Consider the following 14,055-nt stretch of genomic DNA (forward strand, 5'->3'; position numbering starts at 1 on the left):
TTCTCCATATTTTTCAAGTTTTCGTTTTCTTATAGATTTTGTAATGGAATGTTTATGTAAAGATATAATTTTAAAAAATATTACAATAAAATTTAATTTAATTTATTTAATTCCCAAGTTTTTGTTTTTGTAATAATTGAAGGTTAAAATATTAAAGTGAAAGCGATATATATAGGGTAAGAGTAAGGGTACCTTCTTAATCTTTTCTTCTTTTATTATCTTAAGCAATTTAAACCCTCTATTTTTATTTTTATTTTCAGCATTTCTACACATAGATCGTAGGCATAACTGTGATCGCGACATCGATTCTGGTAACGGAAAAAGAAGAAATTAGATAGTCAGTTCCTGTAGATTCGACCCTATTGCTCTATAATGTTATATTTGTCGTAGAAATTTATATTTAGTGATTTCGACGCCTATCAAGCTTGTAATAAAAAGTTTAGAACTGTTAGGAAAGTTTAAAAATAATTACCAAAAAATATTTTTTTAAACTATTTTGTATTAATTTTTATTTATATATAACGTGTACAGTGTTCACTACCTTTCTATGAAACTAGCTTGTTAGTCCATGGCTTACGTAAAAATTTATCCTTGTAAGCTTCATATATTTCTTCTTAAGCTAATAAAACAATTGAATTTTCGAAGGCTTCGTTTGGATGGGCGATTGACTGTGGTGCGGTGCGTTTAACTTACTTTTTATCTCACGCTACAGTATCGCTACAGTATCTAATCTCACCGCCACCGCTGTTTTTACGCTAACCGCAGCTAAACGCACCGCCCATCCAAACTCACCCTAACTCTTCATCATCGTCATTCTCGTATACATCGCCACGGTATAGTCCCCTTAAGCACTTCAACAACTTGACACCTCTTTAATACTTGTGTTAGAAAAATAAAAAGGCAATATTTAATTAGCTGGAAAACAGAGATGGTTAAAACAGTTAAAGGTTGTCAACATTAATTTTGAAATGAATTCGAACATCTTCTAGGTTGGAACAGTCAAATAGGCTTTGAAAGAGATGGTGTTTTTTTTTTTTTGGTACAAATCTAAAAGAGATTCGTTTTAGTTGATGCAAGATGCACAATTTTATGTCATTTTCAGGGCCCACATCACATTAACATAAACATAACATACATAACATACAGAATGAATTAATAATTTTAAAATTATTTATTTATTATTTTTAAAATTTTACTTGTGCGCGCGATACCCAACCTTGTTATTTTAAATTTAATAAAATATATTATAATTTAAATGTTTTATATTTATCTCAAATAACATAATTATAATTTTAAAAAAATATATTTTTCAGAAGACATAACTATATCCAAATTAGCACATAATTATCTTTAATATATATAGTAACCACCCTCTTTATAGTATAACCAAGTTTCTAAAAAAAATTTAATTATCATTTATTAAATAAAAATAGTCTTAACAAAAATATTATTTGAATAAAATAATTAAATTTAACGTGAAGGAATCCATTAGTCATATTTTACTAAATAAAAATAATCTTCAATCAATAGAATTAAAAATATCAATTCAAGAAATTATTAAGTTCCCTGATTAAATATTCTATTAGGAATTTAGAATATCGTAAATTCAGAAAATCGATTACTTGAATTTAGTAACTCAAAATAAATTTTATAATTAATCATGTGAAAGAATGTAAAATAAAATATGTATAAAAGTAATAATGCATGCGTATGTTATACCTTATTTATTAAATGGAAATTCATAAAATTGTATAATAAACTTTGGTGAGGAATTCGCAAGGTTTAAGACTGTTTGTTTGTGAATGAGTTACCATAGGATGAGTTCCAGTTACTGTTTGAGAGGTTGTGGGTGAATCAGGGTTTGTTTGTAGAGATACCATCGAATGTGATGGCTGAGTCGTAGTAGAGGGAAGTAGACTTGGTGTCTGAGAGAGGGTGGTCTTGGTCGGTGGTGATAAGTTAGAAGAGGTGGAGAGGAAAGCATATGAGTTGAAGGAGCAGCACTTGGATGGGGAGAAGCTTGATGTGGAGTTGTAGTGGATGGCAGTTGGAACATATCAAGGTTTATTTACAAAGCTAAAGTCGATGGTGAAGGAGAAATAATACATGAGCAATTGGATCCGGAAGAGAGTGATTGAGATTGTTGAGAATGGGTTGGCAACAATGTACTTGTCGATGGCAACTAATACGAAGATTTCAAAAGTAAATCGTTGCCCAATTTAGGTTGTTTAGTAGAAAGAATATTCCAAGAAATATTATCCTTATTTTTTAAATTCGAAAACGTATTTTCGAAGGAAAAATTATCTTCCAAACACAGTACATCCCTGAATATACATAGCTTGGAATTAATCGGATCAAAACATTAGTGGCTGTAAACCTAAAAGAACACATGGTATAGAGCGAGGCTCTAATTTATGCTTGAGCCACGAGTAGCATAAACATCCAAACACTTTGATAGAATCATAATTAGGAACAGTTTGGATTAAAACTTCAAAGGGTAGTTTAATTTTATTTTGCAAGTTAGGTGTGTAGTCATCCGATTTATTAAATATATAGCTTGGTGACAGGCATAACTCCAAAAAATTGGGGGTAAAGATGATTGATGTAACAAAGTACGTGCAGTCTCAATAGCATGCCGATATCGGCATTAAACTAAAGCTACTTGTTGAGGAGTATAAGGAGGTGACACTAAAGTTATGTTCGTACGGTATAAAGTAATTTCATGCAACTGTAATTGTTAGGGTATAAAGATTTGTAATTTTTTAGACTTGTTTGGTTAACATTTTGTAATTACATCACAATTTTCTATATCATGTTTGATAGTACAAATTGTAATTATATAGATACATAATCTAGATGTTTTAAAAATATTAATTACTATAAAAATATCAATACGATAAAAAAAATTCTAAACGAGTAACAAAATTGAAATCAAATCATTATATGTAATATGTTAGTTAAAGAAAGTAGTCGATAATATAATTACTAATAAAAATAACAAGAAACGTAAATATTATATGCAATTTTTCTAATTGCTGTAGGACTCCATATGTGTTAGATTATTTTTTTTAACATTCAACATATACTCTTCTCATCATTAACTTTATCTTGATCTCATTCTTCCTTGTACTATTCAAAGTATAGATCATTTCAGTTCCATCTACGAATAAAACTACGAAGTATGCAATATGCTACTATAATCTAGCTTTTTTTTATGCTATACTGAGGTGGTGGTATTAATAAGGAAAATCTTTTTTTTAGAATAACAAATGTTTTCTCAACCATAGCTGAAAGTTTTAAATGTTTCAAATTAAAGAGTTTGTGAACTATCTTTGGCGTTTGTGTCTGACTCCAATCTCTCAAATGATGTCGTACCCCATGGACATGGTGCAAGAAAACCTTTTGTATTTGCATAACTAGCATTTACCATATTATATTTGGGTTCACAATGTAAATAGTCTATAATTTTGATTATAAAAACTTATATAAACTTAATTTATATAAAGACTTATATTGGGTTATAACACTTTTATAATAAGTAATTTTAATTAAGAATAATATAAAATTTATAATATATATAACTTTTTTAAATAATATAATACTTTTACAACACATAAATTATTTTTTTATACTTTTTTTTTGTCATAACTTTTTAAAAGACACAAATTAATTTTTATAATATAATATTTTTAGGATTTATAATATAGTTTTAATATTTTTACCATGACCATCCCAAATACTCATAGATGCTCATACTTATAATACAATGTATAAGTATTTGTAAAGCCGTGAGGTAATTAGATTTAGGTGTAATTACTCCAATCCTTACCCTTCCCTTAAGAATTAGAAAATGTAATTGGGGTGTTACAATTATATCATATTTAGTAAGACTCAATAATTACAATGGTTATCCACACAAGCAATTATAATTACAATGGTTACCCACACAAGCAATTATTGTATAATTACAAGTAATTATACTCAAATTCAGTTACTAAATGACTTTCTGGACATTACATAAACACATAATTTCATGTAATTTTAAATAGGAATCTAATTTTTGAAATTCACCATCACCACCATCAGTATAAAAAGATTATATTTTTGTTTTGAAACAATGTTTGAGTAAAGGAATTTCAGTTTTAGTTTTTTTTTAACAATTTTATTATAAGATCTGATCATATCTATTTTTTTTTTATATAATGCCTACGGCTAACCATAACTCTTTCTTAACTTATAAATAAGAAAATAATTCGCTTTAGTAAACTTAGTTTTAAGTGTGGATCGATAAAATGGGCGATGACCCCTAGATGTCGTTAAAAATTAGATGTAATGGCTTGTTACTTTGTAAAGAGTCTCTGGAAAAAGTCGGCCTACGGCTACAAGAATTACGATTAATATAGTTTGTGAATTATAAACTAATTTAAAATTTTATCCAGAACACGAGGATTAGGATGTCCAAACCGAGGATGCCCCAGGTGATAGGGAATATAAACATTGCATTTGGTAGGACCATCATTTTTTTTCTCAAATGATTTGATTTATATTTATAATTAATGTTTTTAAGATGGTAAGCATGAATTCTTTTAAAAAAATTATAATAAAATTTAATTTAATTTATTTATTTCCCAAGTTTTCATTTTTATAATAATTGAAGGTTAAAATATTAAAATGAAAGCAATATATATATATAGGATAAGGGTAAGGTACCTTCTTAATCTCTCAATCTCATTTTGACACATATTTTACAGCATACAAATTATTTTGTGGAAATATTTCTCTTCTACAAATAATTCATTATTTTCTTATCAAGAACAACTTGGGTCTCTATCGCCTGTCGGTTCTGTTTTTATTGCACGCACCACGGCACGCCGGGATGTTATTAATTTACAGAAAAGTACATATCATGTTTGACTGACTTTAATAAATTATAATTATAATAAATTAGGAGTGAACTCTTCAACCATGCATCCTTAAAAAGACATATCGACTGTTACAAATTAATTAATTAGCTTGTACCATCTATCCATCCCTTTTTCTTTGTTTTCTTTTACGTACATACTTGGGACCACCTTTGAGTAAAACCTGCTGCCTTTTGTTTTGGTTTTTGGGGGGTGGTTGGGGGATGTGCGGACAAATGGTAATACATTTATGTTAATGATATTGATAGTTACCCTTCAAATTAGCAATTTATATTATTGTATCATATTTAATTAATTTTATAGATTCGTAAAGAAAGTATAAAAAATGTGAAAAAATATAAAATTCTTTAAAAAATTATAAAAATTATCATATCAAAACAAATATTTTATAATATTTATTAATTTCTATTTTTTGTTATTTTTTATCACATATGTATGGTGACACATAAGATCACAGTTAAAACCCAAAATTATCTTAAAATAAATAGAAAAACAAATAAACTAACCTTTTTTATTAGACATGTAAAAGAATATAAAAAGAAATACAAAACGACGTAAATGTAAAGATGCAAATAAAAAAAAATATCTTAAATGTTGATGATGAAGAGTTGTCAGAAAATTCCAATGTTTTTCAGAGATTATTAGGCTAAGAAGAAGTATGTGAAGCAAAGATGCATTGACATAGGTAGATTTATAGAAAAATTCCATTGTCATACATGTGGAGTCATAAATGGAGTTTTTGGTTATGTAGTTGAAAGAAAAACTTCTCCCTCATGTGGTCCACTGCAAACGTTTTTAATATGTTGTTATAGAGATTAAATTAAGCGTGTATGGAATTAGTAGTATTTCAATAAAATAATTATTATAGCCCAATTACCATAGAGTGTATGATATTTCAAATAACTTTATAGACAGATGTAATATGGTATATAAAAATGTAAATAAAAATAATCAATTTTTAAATATTTATTAATTTATTATTTTTTATTATTTTTCACAACATATGAATGGTGAAAATAATCACATATATAGAGGGACACATTATAGTCACATACATTAGTCACACATACATACTTATGTCTTTAGGCGGGCCCACATTGACGTAAAAAATTGTCATACAAGTCCCATAACACATTTAGTCCTTTTTTCGGAGTAACCACTTAGCACAAGTTTGCCTATAAAACTTCTCAGTTTACGAGTAAACCGTATCAAAGCCTTCGTCCCTTAAGCAAAAATTCCTTGTTGAACAGGGTTTAGTGAATTCACATATTCCTTCATAACCTAATAAGCACCGAAAAGCAATGGCGTTTTCTATGAATTCTTCATCATCAAGATTTTCGTTGGGTTTCTCCGGGGACATGAACATGGAGGGGGACACAAAAATCATGGCATTTATCCAACTTACTGGCATCGCTGTTATTTTTCTGTTCAACCTCGTGTTAGTTCGCATGAAACCACGTGTCACTGTCGCTTCAAATCGTCTTGCTACTATCTCTGGGGAGGCCGAAGTTGATGTAGAGCTTCCCTAGATTAATGATTAAGTTTGATGGTAAACCGTTCATTTCTCTTCCCTTTCTAGCTCATGCATCTCACCAGGTATTACCTTCCGCATGATGCTCCATTGTCCCATATCCCTTCACCCGCCGCTGCAAAAAGATTGCTTGATTGGAACTGGGTTTGATCTTTCCCAAAGCACGCCGTAGCTGCATCCGCATCATCATTTGATTAAAATTACGAACAGAAGCTAGCACACACTGTGATTTGTGTAGATTTTATTTTTCATGCTTGGGTTGGGTTGATGAGAGCCCTTGAATCTGCCTCAATATTCATCCATTCAAAAAATCATGGGCTCTAAATGAAATTTCAATGAGTTGTTACTGTTTAATAATATTAATTCATTTTTTTATAAAAATTAAATTTTTTTCAATATCTGCAGATCACTCCCCGTCGGGTGGTTGGACAGTAGCTGTGGTCAGAGGAGTTCTATGATGTTGAAGGGAATAAAGTTGGGCGCTTTTGCTGCGATTGTTTTTCTTTTTAGTAATTCGTAACAGGGTTTTATGTAAGAATTCGTGTTTCGTTCAATGATGTAATAAAAATGGATTGAACTTTTATTTTATTTTATTAAATTATTGATTATTGACGTAATTAAGGAAAAACAGTGGAGGGAAGTGGACCAAGTCACGTGTGTGAATCTCTTTGAAGCTTCTTTTTCCTTTGAAATTTGGGTGCTTTCTGTTAGGAGATTAGTAACATCTAATTTAATAATGATTATAAAAAGAAAAAAAATACTCAACCTTAAAGAATTGGACATAATTTTTTTTTAAAATTTATTTGTTTAATTATTTATTTTTTGTGACTTGTTTAGTTGGCTTTGCTACGAAAAATTAATTTATCAAATATTTTATTTATTAAATAATATAATTTTTGAGTCCCAATACTAAATTTTCTTTCTTGAACTTTGTTATACATAGTCAATTTTACATTTGTAAGTCATTTATTTATTAATAAAAGAAAACGATGATATACATGTATTAACATTGAAATTAATTTATCAAATAATTTATTTATAAATTAATATAAATTTTGTAGTCCCAATACTAAATTTTCTTTCTTGAACTTATTGTTTAGTGTTATACGAAGTTAAATTTCTTAAATAGATATATAAAATCTATTTCATCCAATTTGTGAAGAAGCTGATTAAGTAGTATGCATGAGTGTATGACTAGCCATTTTACAGGTTGGATGGTTGGCACCTGGCAATGGCATCCCACATTTTAACAAGATCTTTCACTCTCAATGAACCCAAGTAATATATATAAAAAGCTTATTTGTTTGAAATTTTATTTCAGAAACTAAAAGGCAAGTTTTCTATTAATTTCTGCATCCTTGAGTGCAAAAACAAGCTCCTACGACGAGAATTCAAACACTTGTGGAGTAAGTAATAATGGTTCAAAACCATAGACTTTGATACCTTGCTTTTTTTTGGGGGGGTGGGGGGGGGTGGGGCGGGGGTTGAAAGGAGGAGGATTTAAGTGCAAAACTATATCAAGCAACGCGATGTTGCTGCCAAGAAGTTGCTTGCATATGAGTTCCCACACACATAATATTTCTCTTCTACAAATAATAATTATTTTCTAAACAACTTGTTGCTGCCAAGAAGTTGCCTTTTTTTCTTCTTCTTATTTGTTTGGGATTATCGGAGGAGAGTTTACTTTGCTTTTTTTCCCTTCTTTTGTTTTGGGGGTGGGGACAAGATTATGAGAGAGGAGAGTTTAAGAACAAAACTAGATAATCATAATTTTCTAAACTTGTTGTCTCCTAGTTGGGGTGCACAGACTGGGTCTATTGATTCCAAGTTCTTATTGATTAGAAACTAATGAATTATTTGTAGAATACAAATCTTTCCTCTTTGCTCAACTTCTGCACAAAATATTTTGTATGCTGTAAAATATGGGTAAAATGAGATTGAGAGATTAAGAAGGTATCCTTACCCTATATATAAATTGCTTTAACTTTTAAATTTTAACCTTTTATTGTTACAAAAACGAAAACTTCGAAATTAATTAATTAAATTAAATTTTTAACTTAATTTTGCTTAGTCTAGTTTTGCCTTGATAGACAAGAGAGTAACAGTTTGCAATCACCACAAGCCCTAGCAACTCCATTGTTTTTGTAAACTTTTACATAATAAAAACAAAATCTACTCTTTCTCTCTCCATCTTAGGGTTTGCAAATCTCTCCATTCGGTGGTGGTATACTCAGGGCGGGTCCCATTGACAAAGAATAAACGAAATGAGAAAAGCAAAAGGGAATAGAATACTCGTAAACCTAAAAGCAAAAGAATGAGAAAAGCAAATAAAAGGAAATGGAATATTCATAAACCTAAAAGCCAAGATCTGCCCTTTTCACATATTTTCCTATAAAACTTCCTTCATAGTTTACCAGTAAACATCAAAGCCTTGGTTGCAGAGTTCTGCTCCTTAGTGTTTAGTGAGTTTGACATATTTCTTCTTAACCTGATAAGCACCGAAAATCAATGGCATTTTTTAAGAATTCTTCATCATCAAGATTTCCGTTGGGTTTCTCCAGCAACATTAACATGGAGGGTGACACCAAAATCATGGCATTGATTCAGCTTGCCGGCTTCTCTCTTCTTTTTCTGTTCAAGCTCATGCTTGATTACATCAAACGAAGAAACCGTGTCACTGTGGCTCCAAATCATCTTGCTACTATCCCTGTGGCCACTATCGTTCCAAATCATCTTGATACTATGTCTGTGGTGGCCGACGTTAATCTACCACTTGACCAGATGACTTGGTATGTATAGTTTGTTTCTCTTCCCTTTCTAGCTTTTTTATAAAGCATATAATGTTGGAGTTTTCAATTTTAGATTTGCAGATAAAAGGGTTTATTTTCATGTTAGGCCTATCCTCTTTTAAAATTAAATTTAAATAGCCCATAAAAGATATAAGAATAATAAAAATAAAATCTTCTCATTTTTTTTTATTTTTTTAAAAACAAAAAAATTTAAAATATATATAATTTTTATTTAAATTACCCAAATATATCCCTCAAAAAATTTCCTAAAGTTTTTCTAAATCTAAACTTGAGAAAATTTTTTGAAAGATATCTTGAATAATTTAAATGAGAATTTTAGAGGACTATTTAAATTTATTTTAATTACTCTTATATCTTTTAAGGACTATTTAAATTTAATTTTAAAATAAAATAGGCCTAACATATAAATAGAATAAAATTTTACTTTGTACCCTTTCGTCAGTCAATCTAAAGGCCAAGTCCCTCGGCCAACACTTGTTACTGTTTAATTAATAAATTAAATGTTAAGATGGTTAAATCATGAACTCTATACTATATTTATTATAATTTAATCAAATTATTATAAAAATATTTTTTTTTCAATAATGTATTTATCTGCAGATCTCTCGGGCGGTGGTATGGTAGCTCTGGTCAGAGGAGTTTGATGGTGTTTGGAATAAAGTTGGGTGCTTGTGCTGCTACAGTTTTTTTTTTTTTTGTGATTTTATGTAAGACTTTATGCTTCGTTCTATGATGCAATAAATGGATTCAACTTATTTGATTTCTTTGGCTTTAAATATGATTTGGGTGTTTTTAGTTTTATTTGCGTTGTGATCCTTAATTTTGTTTACTGATTTTTATTATGAACTTATTGATTATTGTCTTAATAAGCATGAGTGCATAGCCGACCATTTTACAGGTTGGACGATTGGTACTTGGCAATGGTATCCCACATCTTAACAAGATCCTTCACTTCACACTCGATCTGAACCCAAGCAATATATATAGTTTATTTGAGAAGTCTCGAACAGTTATAAATCCTTTCTTTTTTGCAAAGGCTAAATTGAAATTCTAGAATTCACCTAATTATTAAATTCCATAATTAAATATTTTATTATGAATTTTGAAACATCATAAATTTATTAAATTAATTAATTTAATTTAATAATTTATATTAATTAATTGAACTTGTTATGTTTATGAATTTTATAATTAATCATGTGAAAGAATGTAAAATAAAATATGTATAAAAATAACAATACATGCATCTGTTACTTTATTTATTTGAAGGAAATCCATGAAATTTTATGATAAATTTACAACTATTATCTCTTTATAACAATATGTTATTTTTGTATGACAACCACTTCTCTAACAAAATTTAAACAGATAAATGAGATTGTAAAAATAGAGTTGATTGTAATTAAGCCTTAAATTAGGTGTCTATTATAAAAAAAATATTTTTATTTTTTAAAAGATTAAAAAATTTTAAGCCTATGGAATTATCTTTTTTTCAACCCCAATTATCACAGAAAATATGATATCCAAATAATTTAATCTAAATTATTTAATTAAAAAGTAAAAAAACCTTTTTTAAATATAATTAAAATTTAATTATAAAAAAAGAAAACTATCAAAATAGACACTTTTGTTTATCTTAGGTTACATTTTAGTCACTTATCTTATCGTGTTGTAATATTTTAGTCACCGAGCCGTTAATGGTAAAACGGTAAGGTAACACGGCACATTAAATCATCATTTCAAACAAAAATTTTAAGTTAAATTCTATAATTGGTTCCTATATTTTTCTCGTTTTGAGGAATTTGTTTTTTTTTCTTTTATGTTATTTTGACTTTTTTTTCTTTATTAGCAACTAAATTTTATCAAATCCACACTAATATCTAAATTAGACACTGAAAAGTTAACATCCGTTACCTTTGGGTACCAAAATTTACAACTTTGGTCAAATACAAATAGTAGATTGGACCAACAAATAACACATGCATTACATTAGAAAAAGTATCAAACTCGGATACTAAATAATATATTAAGCCTTAAAAAACACTCAATTAACAATGATGTAACAAAAAAATAATATTGTAATGGATATGAATTTAACATAAAATTTAACGGTACTAAAAATTTCATATAATAAAACAGTTTTTATATTTAATTCGTAAACAATTTTTTTATAATATTTTAATTAATGTTTTTAAGATGCTAAGTGTAAAAAATTCTAAATCAAAATTCGTTAATGTATATTTACTTAATTCTAAATAAATATCCAACGTTTCTTACATAATTATTTTAAAACTATGTCTTTTTTAAAAGCTTCTAATAAAAAGTTTAGAACTGTTAGGAAAATTTAAAAATAATTATCGAAAAATGTTTTTAAAAACTATTTTGTAATAATTTTTATTTATATATAACGTGTACAGTGTTACTATAAAACTACCTTGTTAGCCCTTCGTCGCTTACGTAAAAATTTATCCTTGTAAGCATCACATATTTCTTCTTAACCTAATAAAACAGTGGAATTTTCTAACAACTCTTCATCATCATCATAATCATTTTCATGGGGGTTTTCCGCGGACATCAATATGAACAGTGATACTGCATATTAACTCTTCAAGTTTCATTTTTTCTTCTTTTCTATTTCTTTTTTACGTTTCCTTTTTATATTGTTTCTCCTTCCTCAACATTCAACACATTCGCCACGGTATGGTCCCCTTAAAAACTTCAACAACTCTTGCTAATCACAGCTCTTTAACACTTGTGTTAGAAAAATACAAAGCCAATTTAGTTAGTTGGAAAAAAATGAGTCTTGCTGGAAATCAACATCGATGATATCATCTTTGATTTTGAAAGGAATTCTAACATCTTCTAGGTTGAAATGTACTATAAAGGCTCGACTATTTTAGTTAGTCAAATAGTTCAAGAAAAATTATTTTTTAGAAGACCAAAAAAATAGGCCTCGAGACATAATTATATCCCAATTACCACGTAAAATCTACATCCATGTTGTCTTTTTCTGTGCATTACCTTGCCTATATAAAACCAGCTTTGTTAGTTTACTACCATCCACGCCTTGGTCGATCACATAAAAAAGCCATCCTTGTCGTCTTGTGTGCTTCACATATTTCTTCTTAACCTAAAAAACAATGGGATTTTCTATGAAATCTTCATCATCAAGATTTTCGTTGGGTTTCTCAGGGGACATTAACATGGAGGGGGACACAAAAATCATGGCATTGATCCAGCTAACCGGCATCGCTGTTATTTTTCTTCTCAACCTCGTGCTTGTTTGCATCAGACGAAGAAACCGTGCCACTGTTACTACAAATCGTCTTGCTACTATCTCTGGGGAGGCCGAAGTTGATGTAGAACTTCCCGAGATTAATGAATAAGTTTGATGGTAAAACGTTCATTTCTCTTCCCTTTTTAGCTTATGCATCTCACCAGGTATTTCCTTCCGCATGATGCTCCATTGTCCCATATCCCATCACCCGCCGCTGCAAAAAGATTGCTTGATGGGAACTGGGTTTGATCTTCCCCAAAGCACGCCGTAGCTGCATCCCCATCATCATTCAATTAAAATTACGAACAGAAACTAGCACACATTGTGATTTGTGTAGATTTTATTTTTCATGCTTGGGTTGGGTTGATGAGAGCCCTTCAATCTGCCTCAATATTCATCCATTCAAAAACTCATGTGCTCTAAATGAAATTTCAATGAGTTGTTACTGTTTAATAAAAAATTTATTTTTTTCTCAATATCTGCAGGTAACTCCCCGTCGGGCGGTTGGAGAGTAGCTGTGGTTAGAGGAGTTCTATGGTGTTGAAGGGAATAAAGTTGGGTGGTTCTGCTGCGTTTTTTTTTGGTACGTAATTCGTAACAGGGTTTTATGTAAGACTTCGTGCTTCGTTCTATGATGCAATAAATTATTGATTATTGACGTAATTAAGTAAAAACAGTGGAGGGAAGTGGACCAAGTTACGTGTGTGAATCAATTTGAAGCATCCTTTTCCTTTGAAATTTGGGTGCTTAGTGTTAGGAGATTAGTAACATCCAATTTGGGAGGAAACTGATTAATAAAAGAAAATAATGATATACATGTATTAACGTTGAAATTAATTTATCAAATAATTTGTTTATAAATTAATATAAATTTAGTAGTCTCAATACCAAATTTTCTTTCTTGAACTTTTTATTTAGTGGTATACGTAGTTAAATTTCTTAAATAGATATATAAAATCTGTATAATCCAATTCGGGAAGAAGCTGATTAAGTAGTAAGCATAGACAAATTACCATATATACACTCAGGGATTACCCATATACAAATTAATCCCACTAATTGTAAAATGAATTACCAATGATAAAAATATTATATCTTGAAATTTATTTATAAAAGAGTACTTCCCAAGGAAAAGAACCAACCTGATGGTCTGGATATTGGAATACATAACTCTTGGGCCTCCTAACTTGTAAAGCCCCGTTTGTAGGGGTCAAAAGACCTGCCAAGATCTGCATGACTCGCAATATAGCCAACTCTTATAATCCAGGCCATTTTTTCAAAATTAAAAGAGAACCAACAGTTTATCAAACTCATAATGGCAGCCTACTTTTTCTTATATGACCAATGCTATTTGCCCATTATAAAAGCCATTTTTTCCCCAGATATTTGCACTCCCTAAACATGGCATATATGGTAATCTGAAAAACCCAGTGCTGAAAGTTGGCAAATTCATATGGAAATTGAAGTTGAACGATTATCCGCGCCAGTTGAAGCAAGTAGCATTCTCTTTTAGAT

At 29.5% G+C, this 14,055-nt stretch overlaps 1 protein-coding gene and 1 long non-coding RNA gene across 3 annotated transcripts in view; one reads left to right on the top strand and one right to left on the bottom strand.

The window, feature by feature from the left end:
- The window catches only part of LOC107960918 (ABC transporter I family member 10), a 54,568-nt gene that overhangs the window by 20,981 nt on the left and 19,532 nt on the right, over positions 1 to 14,055 (bottom strand). The gene's annotated exons all lie outside the window — the stretch shown is intronic.
- LOC107959609 (uncharacterized) lies at positions 6,152 to 7,036 on the top strand. Its single transcript, XR_001700848.2, has 2 exons — positions 6,152 to 6,471; positions 6,859 to 7,036. It is a non-coding gene; the product is annotated as an uncharacterized lncRNA (long non-coding RNA).

The sequence above is a fragment of the Gossypium hirsutum genome, chromosome A05 (genome assembly GCF_007990345.1).
Source record: "Gossypium hirsutum isolate 1008001.06 chromosome A05, Gossypium_hirsutum_v2.1, whole genome shotgun sequence".
Classification (NCBI taxonomy): domain Eukaryota; kingdom Viridiplantae; phylum Streptophyta; class Magnoliopsida; order Malvales; family Malvaceae; genus Gossypium; species Gossypium hirsutum.